At 50.0% G+C, this 11,595-nt stretch overlaps 1 long non-coding RNA gene across 1 annotated transcript; it reads left to right on the top strand.

Moving 5' to 3' along the window:
- Positions 1 to 9,291: 9,291 nt before the first annotated feature.
- On the top strand, positions 9,292 to 11,186 carry LOC117551644. Its single transcript, XR_004569833.1, has 3 exons — positions 9,292 to 9,515; positions 9,709 to 9,824; positions 10,936 to 11,186. It is a non-coding gene; the product is annotated as an uncharacterized LOC117551644 (long non-coding RNA).
- Positions 11,187 to 11,595: the final 409 nt, after the last annotated feature.

The following is an 11,595-nucleotide window of genomic DNA, read 5'->3' on the forward strand; positions in this document are numbered from 1 at the left end:
TGTCATTAAAGTACCGAAACTGACATTGAGGAGTGTGTTTCTTCATGACGACACCATGGTTGTTGTTGGATGCCCCGTCCCCGGCTGCGAGTTCGAATCCGAAGACTTGTCTGAAGCACTCGTCATTATTATATTGACGATTCATGGATTTAGCCACCAGCACGCAGCGCCTATCATGGCCGCGCCAGCCCAGGCCCCAGCCCCTCACGGCCCGAGACTCGATCGGCCCAAAGTTGATGTGGGCGTGTCGATAGAGGAATGGAACGTGTTCATCCGCCGTTGGGACGTATTCCGCGCCGGCTCAGGCATAGGGGATGCCCAGGCCCCCTTCCAGCTGTTTCAATGCGCTGGGCCTGTACTTGGAGACAGCCTGTTGAAAGCCGCCCCCGACGCCGCTTCCGGACCCTTGCCAGACCTAATCACCGTCATGCGTTCCCTAGCTGTCATCCCAGTCGCTACATGCGTCCTGCGCACCGAGCTACTTCAGTTCCGCCAGGAACGCGATGAGACATTCCGTGCATTCGCTGCCAGAGTGCGGGGTAAAGCAGAGACATGCGCATATAATGCGGTATGCGAGTGTGGTAAGGACGTGGACTATACCGACCACATCATCCGTGATGTTCTGCTCAATGGCATTTATGACTCAGACATACGCCGCGAGACGCTGGGGACACCTGACATCCTGGTTAAGCGAGTTAATGACGTAATTGCACTCGTTCGAGAACAGAGAGATGGCCCGTAACGCTCTCCCGTCGTCCTCCCTATCAGCCATGTCGTCATTTCGGCGCCTGAAGACGACTCCACAGACGAGCCCCGCCCCGAGCCCTGCGGACGGGGCTAAACGTGCCTCGCGCCCGGAATGTAAGAGCGTCTTTAACGTCTTCATGGAGGGGCCTCGCGGGTGGAATCCTAAGCCTCACCAGGTGTGCATCGGCTGCTACAGGGCCCGCCGACGACAGAGGCGTCAACAGCCGTCGTCCGACAGTCAACAGGCCGCCATGGGGTTGGAGCTGGTCTCCCAGGTCTCATCGGTGCAAGCTGGGGCCCGCCCTGGCCGACGTCACAGGAGCCATCGACGACGCCGCGCCCCTACGTCGTACGGATGTGTCAACAGGCAAGCACCTATCAGACTCGAGCACCACATCTTCTCCAAGGGCGAATGGAGACGGGCCAGGCTGAGAGACCACCCCCGAGCATTAATCACCATCTCGATGGACATGCCAGTCGGGCTGAGGGATGGCACCGGCAACCGGGGCTCGGCCGATGGAGCTCGGATATCCGCCGTCGCGGACACTGGCGCGCAGTCGGACCTTTGGTCGCTGGAGGAGTTCCTGGCCTGCGGTTTCTCGCGGGACGACCTGCGACCCGTCAGCCTCAGCCTGTCGGCCGCCAACCGCTCCCCCATAACCATCGAGGGAGCGTTCTTCGCTAGGCTCTCGACAACCTGCAGCGGGGGGCGTGTCACATCCTGCCGGTCCATGGTATATGTGAGCAGCTCGTGAGTCTGATCGCCACCTCACTACCTTCATCACACCCTTCGGCCGTTGGCGCTACACCAGGGCACCACAGGGCTTCCTGTCATCAGGGGATGGCTACAACCGTCAGTTTGATGCCGTCCTCTCGGACTATGAACGCAAGGAACGTTGCGTGGATGACACCATCCACTATGACACCGACCTGGAGCAACACTGGTGGAGGACCATCAACTTCCTGACGCGTGTCGGCCGGTCGGGAATCGTGTTGAACTCAGACAAGTTTCAGTTCGCGGAGAGGTGCGTCGATTTCGCTGGCTTCAGGGTGTCGGAATCTACCATCGAACCGCTCCCGAAATACTTGGACGCCATCCGGGACTTCCCCACCCCTGGCTCCACGACGGACATCAGGAGTTGGTTCGGCCTTGTCAACCAGGTGGCCAACTACGGCCAGTTGCGTGACACGATGGCTCCATTTAAGCCGTTCCTCAGCCCACGCTGTGTGTTCCTATGGTCCCCCGTTCTGGAGGAGGCCTTCCAGGCGTCCAAGCAAGCCATAATGGAGGCCATCCGCGAGGGCGTGGAGATCTACGACATGCAGAAGCGTACGTGCCTCCGCCCTGACTGGTCCATGCGTGGCATTGGCTACTTCCTGCTCCAGCAACATTGTCACTGTGCCTCGGGCATACCGGACTGCTGTCCAAGTGGATGGAGGATCACCCTCGCGGGTTCGCGTTTCCTGTCCCCTGCGGAGCAGCGCTATGCGGCCGTCGAGGGCGAGGCCCTAGCTGTGGCCTGGGGTCTGGAACAGACGCGGTACTTCACGCAGGGGTCCGACAACCTCGTCGTGGTCACCGACCATAAGCCGTTGGTGAAGATCTTTGGCGACCGTACGCTGGATGAGATAACAAACTTGCGTCTGTTTAGTCTCAAGCAGCGCACCCTCCCATGGCGCTTTGACATTGTGCATCTGCCTGGCAAGAGCAACTATGCCGCTGATGCCACGTCGAGGCATCCTTCCCCCTCGGGCTCAGCGAACGGCCTCTCATTGGGGCTGCCGAGCGGGGCTGACGCCGTGGAGTCAGCACTCATGGCCTCCATCCGTGACGACGCACGGGAGCTCGGAGCCGTTTATTGGCCCCTCCTCGCACGGGAGACAGCGGCTGACGGATGCCTCGGCCACCTCCTCCAACTCATCGAGCAGGAGGGTGGGATTGACGTAAATGACCCTACCCTGGCGAGTCTGTCATCGGTCTGTGAGTCCGTCTACACACAGGACGGCGTCCTGCTCTATCGGGACCGCGTCGTGGTCCCCCCATCCCTCCGTGGGAGAGTCCTTCGGCATCTCCATGCCGCTCACCAGGGGACCTCAGCGATGGGGCAGCATGCCCGAGCCATAGTTTACTGGCCCGGGATGTCCGGGGACATTCAGGCCACCAGGGACGGGTGTGCAGACTGCAACCGCAATGCTCCGTCACAGGCGGCTACACCCCCCTGCCGTCCTCACCCCCGTCCACGCCATTCGAGGCGGTGTTTGCTGACTTCTTCGACTATGGGGGCCGCCACTACCTAGTTGTCGGGGACCGTCTCTCGGGCTGGGTAGAGGTCCTGAGCTCTACGGCGGGTACTGCCCTGGCGGGCTCAGCTGGCCTGGTCCAACACCTCCGTTCGTTCTTCGCCACCTTCGGCGTACCGGAGGAGCTCTCGAGCGACGGTGGTCCAGAATTCAAGGCGAGCCACACTGAGGACTTCCTCCGCTTATGGCCCGTCAAACACCGTGTGTCGTCCGTTAGCTTTCCGCAGTCGAATGGGAGGGCGGAAGTTGCGGTTAAGACCGCTAAGCGCCTCCTGATGTCCAACACCGGCCCGTCGGGCGGCCTTGATCAGGACCGCTTCCTGCGTGCTATGCTGCAGTTGCGAAACACGCCTGACCCCGACTGCAACCTCTCGCCAGCGCAGATCATCTTCGGCCGCCCCCTTCGTGGCTCGCTCTCCTTCGTGGCTCGCTCTCCTTCGTGAACCGCCTCGAGAAGTTCTCGAACCCGCACATCCGCCTGCTATGGCGCGAGGCATGGGCGGCGAAGGAGGCCCTTCGGACCCGTATGTCCCGTACCACCGAATCTCTGGGGACTCACTCAAGACCGCTCCGCCCATTGGCACTCGGCGAAAGGGTATTCCTCCAGAACCAGCAAGGCCCGAGCCCCCACAAATGGGACAGGTCAGGGTTCGTGGTGGAGTCGCCGGGCCACGACCAGTATCGGGTCAGGGTTGACGGTTCGGGACGTTTGAAACTGCGCAACCGGCGTTTCCTCCGTGCATATACGCCGGCCACACCCTGCGCCCGCGACCGTTGCCGCCGCCCGCTGCGCCGTTGCTGCCGCCCGCTGCTCTGGGCCATCAGCCCCCACCTATCCACTCGGGCTGGGCGACGCCCCGGGGATTGCTCAGCGGCCGGCTGTTGGACCCCGCGACTCAGCTATGGGCGCTTCCCCACCGGCACCTGCCGGTGAGGCGTCCTCTGACCTCACCGTTCCTACGGGTGCCTTCCTGGGCGCACCGGTGCCGCAGTCGCCGCCGACGCTGCCCCAGCCTACTCGGCCAGGCCGCGTGAGAAGGCCGCCTGCACGTTACGAGCCCGAGTCCGGCAGCTGGATTTAGACCGTTTAATCTATTCCGGCCCATAGTTTTCCGGTCTGGGGGGGATGAAGAGTTTATCGCCGGCCACTAGAGGGCAGCGTCACTGCTGTCGCTGTCCAGATATGCCGTGCTTTGACCCGGAAGTGCCGAGCGGCCATTTTAGTTCACATGTTGTTCATTCACTCCGCCTCGAGTTGAGACGTTCATCCACTCACTCATGTAAGACTGTTTCCACTATTGTTTGGTGTGTCTTTACTCTATGTAATTGAATATATGTGTATTGGTCATGACATGCATGTATGTAGTACTTTGTCAGCTTATCCTCCGGCATTGCTCTGTTTCAGGGTGTCGTCATCCTTGTCCTTAAAGTACCGAAACTGACATTGAGGAGTGTGTTTCTTCAGATAGTCTTTCATCTCCTTATATAGTGGCTTTGGCACAGACGCGTACGTTCGTGCTACAGGATCTGTGTCTGTAAGTGATATGCTCAACTTCAGCTTCTCAATACATCCAATATCATCATCTGACTTCGAAAAAGATGAACATTCCTCACGAAGCATATCTTGCACCATTACTTTCTCGGTTTCACTTAGATGACTCAGGTTAATTGGTGGATTCCATGGAATGTCTGCATCATGTTCACTCTTTGCATTCACTTGATTGACTGACACTGGAAGATGCTGATTTGGTTTCTCTAACACTGTAGTTGGATACACAGCCTGGACTTGCTGCACTCTGCCCACAACAGTTCTTCCTGCCAACTCAATATCGTGATCGGTGGGGTTTTGCACATCGAGAATAATGTAAGGTGAAGCACCACTTTTAAGCATCACCAATGTATCACAAAACTCAAGGCCTTCAGCCCACTGAGGATTTATGTCAGGCTCTTCAGTGGCTGTGTCTGTACTTTACAGTCAATTTGAACAGAAGAGTGTTTAGGAACCATGACTTTCCCTTTTGTGGTTTTTACCATATAGTCACAACTGTTCTGTAGTCACTAGGTCAATGAAGGCTGTGACATTCTTTTTCTCAAGACTGGGAATAGCTGTTGTTAAAGTCTCATGCAACTGCTCTCTTCTTCTAACATCCATTTGTTCTGAAGTGCTGGTTTTCACTATTCGCTCAATGACATTGTAGCCTAGAATAGGCTGTGAGAGAGATCTGCCTTTCATCACTAGCATGGGGACAATAAGTTCTTTGGGATCAGCTCATTCTGCAGCTGATCCAAAAGTTACCTCAATGTAGCCCTTGTAAGGCATGCTCTCTCTGTTAGCAGCAGTGATATTCAAATTATCCGGTGCATCCAGTAACTCTGAAACATCTCTTAGCTTCTCATGTGGCAAATGTCTCTTTTTCCATTTTTCATCAACAATGCAGACTTGGGAGCCTGTATCCCACAATGCTTTAATTTTACGGTCTTGGATGTAGCACTCAACTATACACCTTTTTCCTACCAACGCCACAAGACGAGAATGGCTGTCCTCTTTTCTGGTGTGGGCTGTGCTTGCACTTGGTTGAGAGCACTGATTAACATGCGCGTGAGGGGGCTGCTTGCATTTTTTGTAATGTTTTGGCCAATGTTCTGTTTGACAGGTTTTAGAGCAGTAATTGTCTTCTTTACACGATGCACATTTTCTGAATTTCTGTTCGTTTTCAGGGACACCACAGTATGAGCAATGCTGTTGGGACATTACACTGTTGTTGGTTACTCCCTGTCCCGTGGGGGTAAGCCTGTTTCGTTTAAAGGGACCTCTCTGTCTGGTCCGTTTCCTCTCAGCCTGCAACCTGCGAGAAAATGTTCACTATACCACACCTGTAGCAATGGGTGCAATACTCACTTCCATTTTGCTTGCAGCCAAAACATTTTCTTAAGCGTGCACGACTTGGCCCGGAGAAGTTGTGTTGTGGTGCGAACCCTCTTTGATATTGAGCTGTCTCTCCTCTCTACCCTGGTCCTGGGGGTGGCCAGTGGTTTTGCTGTGGATACTGGAACTGAGGAGGGGGGATGCATTCTTGTGGTATAGGTGAGGTGAAATACTATGGCTGTGCTTGGTTAGGCTGTCGCATTGACTCTCTGATTTGTGCAACTTCTACGCCTATGTTTTTCAGTAATGCCATATCAGACCGCATTTCTTTCAGTTCACTCAGAACATCAGGCTGAAATCTGCTGTTTTGGTCTGGATTAGTATTTTTTTCCTTTTTCTCTGCAGTTGTCTCGCTGGATTGAGCTGAGTGCACTGTGGTTGGCCGCTGCTGGGCAAGTAGTTTATTTTTATTTTGTCTCTCTGCTTCGTTGGCACAAGCAATGTTAACTTTTTCGAGGAGCAGCTCATCACTTGATGTTGTCTGTTGCAAATACGGCTGAAGATCACTTCTAATGTTGTCATTTTGCAGGCCTGTGAGAACAGTGTGGAGAAACATACTCTGTACGAGGACAGGATCATATCTTAGATCAGATTCTGCCTCCTATGAAGCGAACAGAATTTTCTGTCTTAAATCCAGAGCGCGGATCAGGACGTTTTGTGGAGTCTCCTTGTTATTTTGGACCTCTGAGGTCAGTTGTTTGTACAGTTCTGTTGCTCCTTTTTCTTGGTAATGGGACCTGAGTATCCTCCTCAAGGTAGGTAAAGTCAGGTTGATTTTTCCCTCCAAATAGCTGCGTAGTTGTAGGCCTGGTGCTATTGCCCTTATCACTGCATCCACTATTTATATTTCAGAAAATCCCTTGCTCATGCCTTGCTCAATTTGATGTGCTAGACTAGAGAATTTAAGTTTGTCTTTTTGACCTGGTTCACCAATCTGGCCTGATATTTTGAATTCTCTGCTCCACTGTAATGAGACACGTGGTTGGGGGGTCTGTTGGACAATCACATTGTCTTGTTTAATAGTATTACCTTCCCCACTCACTAACCTTTGGGCCCCACCGGTCTGGTCTGGTTTTGCCTGTAGTGAAAACGCTAACGGCCCGTACACACAGCAGCTTTTGGCGATTTGTCCACCGCTTCCAGCGCGTCTCCGCCCATTGACTTTGAATGGGGATGACGTCACTTTCCCTCGCTTGTCGCCGAACTGCATTGTGGGGGGGCGAGGCGAAGATTTCCAGGATTTCCAGGATGTTCAGGATTCCAAAGTTGAACAATGTTCAACTTTTGAGGCTGAGCTGGAAGCGACAGCCAATCAGATCCGTTTATGCAAATCTGACAGTTCAAGCGCTAGCCAATCAAACCGCGTGCAAGCTGGGAGAACCAGACCCGCAGTTCATTTCTATATTCCACAAAAATGGAGGAGAACTTAGTTATTGCGGTAGCAAATCACCCGGTTCTTTATGACCAGTCCCTATTTACTTACTGGGATACAAACCGGAGGAACCAGGCATGGAGGGAGGTGGCAGAGGCAGTGGGTGAAACTGGTAGGTTTTCGCTTGTTTGGGGATTTTATATCCAGTTTACTTCGTTGCTAGTTTACTTCGTTGCTAGCAAGCATAGACAGTATCATTAGCCAGCATGGAATGTAGCATAAAATAGCACCATAAACATTAATCTCATAAATGTTCAAAATGTTAAAAAAATAAATGTTCATCATAGCCCTTCCTATTTGACAATAGTGTAGAAGAACCGGGTTTTTTTGCTTTGTATGTCGGGGGCGGGATATTCATGTGATATTCATGTGATTGGTTGTTGGTCACGAAATCCCCAAGCTGTCAGACACGCCCGTAAGGCTGACTGTAGTTTCTCTATCTCTTTAAGCAAACTTTCTCTTTCTGACGGCTGTATGACATGTTCCTGCACCACGTCTGTCTGTTTGTCACCTGGACTCTGCTCTTTTCCTCTGTTATCTTCTCTTAATAAAGCAGCCTGTTGTAACTCAACTATTTTATCTTTTAGAACAAGTAGCTCTGCCATACCCTGATCCTCAAGTTCACTTAGCTCTTCTCTCTCCAAGTGCATTGTAACATGTGAGATGAGAGACGAATGGTTTTTACCTGATACATACTCAAAAGTTGACCCGGCAATAGTTAGGAAATCACACACTTCAATCAAATCATCCCTTAGGCGCATTCACACTGCGGTACTTTTCCCACAAAGGTTCATGTGAACTTAGTTCATGAGAACTCTTTTATCGCGTTCACACCAAAAAGAGCCGGTACTAAAATTAGTTCATGTGAACCTTTTTACCCCCACGAAAATCCCTGCTAGAGAGCAGGGACTTTCGTGCGGCTCTCTTGTGAGAAAAGAGCTATATTTCTGATTGGCTGGGCGGATTGCAAACCACGCCCCGTAAAACTCCCAAAAAGTTTTGTGAAGCCGCCATTTTATTATCCTCGCATTAGCATTATTAGCATTAGCATTAGCCCAGCGCAGAAACGCAGAGAGACTAACTTATGGCAACACAAAAAAAACATGGGAGTGGTGGAGATGAGGAGGTGTCGGCGTTCTGGCGATTTACTCGGAAGGCTTCAGTAGAAGCTGCTGGGAGTCCCAGCAGCTTCTACTGAAGCCAGTCCCCAACTCCGGGGACTTCCGGCCGGGGACTTTGGGCGGCAGTATACGCCGTGAAGTGGTTTGCGGCCCTGCCAGTAAACCCAAAGCAGAAGAAGAACAAGTGACGTCAGCGGCTTCATTTGCCTAATCCACCCCCAGGGACTTTTTCCAGTGTGAACGCGATCTGTACTTAGTTCATGCGAACTAAAGACTTCACATGAACTAAGTTCACATGAACCTTTGTGGGAAAAGTACCGCAGTGTGAATGCGCCTCTTGTCAGTGTGTACAGTTTACCACCAACTTCTAGCTTCAAGTCTTCTAGCGCTGAGGAGTCCATTTCAATCTCTTTTCCTGTGGATATTGTCAGTGTAATGTAGAACCTTCACTTTGCAGATGAGACAGCGTAAATTGCGTAACTCTCCTGGCACCCGTAGTTGACCTCAGATTGTATACAAGTGAAATTACAGTTAGATTTGGTGAAAGAAACAGCAAACTAGTAGAGGCCCTGTGCACCTAAAATAAAATAAAGTGAGACCACTGCTTGACTTAACAGGGACAGAGATGAAGGAAGCTGAGTTTGCTGTGGCAAGGCAGTTTCTGCAGGAGGAAATGTCCCAATCAGACAAAAACTGGACAACACAGGAAAATTTTGAGAAGATACTGCGAGCCTCTGGCAGCCTACTGTGTTAGAAACACTGAAGCTGAGATTAACCTTCGGTGCATCAACTGCAACATGTGAAAATTCCTTCTCAACTCTGAAAATGTGTTAAGTGAACACAGAAGGAGCATGCTGCATAAAAGAAAAGCCTGTCTCATCCAGATCGCTGTTGAGAAGGACCTTACCAAAAAGTTCACTGGAGAGTGGAAGGAGAGATTGCTGAGAAGATTCAACACAGCTTCCAGGAGGCTACATATCTTCTGAGGGTAAGAAATATTGTTGTATCACTTTAGTTATTTTATTGTATAAATTATATATTTATTTTTACATGATTATGTAACCTAGGCTGTTGAAGTTGTTGGCTAAGTAATACTATTGTACTGAGTTTATCTATTGAAAATCTAATTATGTACAATTTATTATGGGTTTAACCTTTGACCTCTGACTCTGTCCAATAAGGATCCTGTGCTCCCTGGTGGTTCCAGTGTGCCAATATCTTTGAAGCTCCTACAGGAAAAATTGGACAACATGAGATCTTTTGAGAAAATGGCTGCTACGTTACATGTTATTAAAAAGTGGGTTGTGTTGCACTCTAGTCAAAAGTGTTTTTTTTTAGTATAGACTACTGTTCTGTTTTACACCTCACACATATCAAAATCTTATCTCGTATCCCAAGCCTATCAACAAGCTAATGTTGCAGCTGAAATGTTCTCCACATCACAAAGCCATCTTCACATCATGATGTGATACCAGTTTTCAAGCACAGTAAATTCTCTTCCCAGAGTATATGATGGGACCAAGGTGATGATGTACATGGTTTTAATAATACTAAATTAAATGGTACTCATCTGAGTAACTCACTCACTAATAATGAAATACTATATGACAGTAAAACAAGAATTGTTTAAAAGGGGAGTGATTTGTAAAATATCCATAAAGAAAAAGAAAATCTGTTTACAGTTCTGTTTCATATGGGTGTTGAGAGATGTATCCATAGATCTCTTAATGTTGCTCTCAAAGTGCACCAGATTGATGCTTTTAACTTCAATATTTAAAAAAAAATCTTCCCGTGGGGGCATGCCCCCGGACCCCCCTAGAGGAGATGAGGACCCCCCCCCTAGAGGAGGTGAGGACCCCCCTAGAGGTGTTAGGTCCACTCCCCACTTATAAAAATAGCACTTTACCACTGCACCCTCTCTAATCTCAGATGCACCCTGAGTCATTTTGTTCTGGAACCGGGCCTGTAGAGACGTGACGTCTGTAGTGGAAATTTTTATTTTATTCCTTATATGTTCAAAGTAACCAAATGCTTCTCATTTGGTTAGATGTGCTGTTTGCCTCTTGTTACTCTACTTCAAGGCCACAGCTGCTATTATGAAAGACTCACACATAGTCACAGGAGAACTTGCCTTTCCTGAGATCTACAGCTCAAGGACATGTGTCTAATAACAATGTGACCGTGTGAAGACAGATTTCTGACCTTCCCACCCTTTCCTCAATATAAGCTTTGTTACCATATTGAACTGCGCACACTCGCGCAGACATATTTTATACTCTGTGAGACCTGTGTCTATATTTTATTGTATCTAATGTTTGTTTGAGGCCTCGAATAAACATCACCAGAAAGACAACTCTGTCTGTTTTCACCATTTATTTGTTTTAATCACTCTGACTTGTACTCTACAGTATTGGGGTTTTTGGATTTCCATAACAATTGGCGCTGCGAGCAGGGTCTCTGCAAGTTCGATTGGGAACACCTCCGGACGCTGGTGGTGGCCGGCTCCAGGATCCTCGGATCTTCCTCTACCCCGACAGAAACCGTATGGGACGAGAGGACCAGCGCCGGGGGTGGAACTGATTGACTTCACGAGATCAAACGGACTTAAAAAGGCTTTTCAATACTGGGTGAGATGTACAGTGTCTAAATTGTTTAAAGTTAAACGTAATTAAAACTCCATGACATTTATGAGAGGGACTGCTCGAAGATAGGGTTTATCCCGTCGTAGATCATGGGTTTACGATCAGTTTTTGTGTGATTTGTACTGAGAAACTAACATCACATAGGGTTTATCCCGTCGTAGATCGTGGGTTTACGATCAGTTTTTGTGTGATTTGTACTGAGAAACTAACATCACATAGGGTTTATCCCGTCGTAGATCATGGGTTTACGATCAGTTTTTGTGTGATTTGTACTGAGAAACTAACATCACATAGGGTTTATCCCGTCGTAGATCGTGGGTTTACGATCAGTTTTTGCGTGATTTGTACTGAGAAACTAATATCACATCATCGACGGATGAAAAAAAAGATTTTGTCATGGGAGCAAGGCAAAGTAGGGGGCTTGTA

Source organism: Gymnodraco acuticeps, unplaced genomic scaffold (genome assembly GCF_902827175.1).
Source record: "Gymnodraco acuticeps unplaced genomic scaffold, fGymAcu1.1, whole genome shotgun sequence".
Classification (NCBI taxonomy): domain Eukaryota; kingdom Metazoa; phylum Chordata; class Actinopteri; order Perciformes; family Bathydraconidae; genus Gymnodraco; species Gymnodraco acuticeps.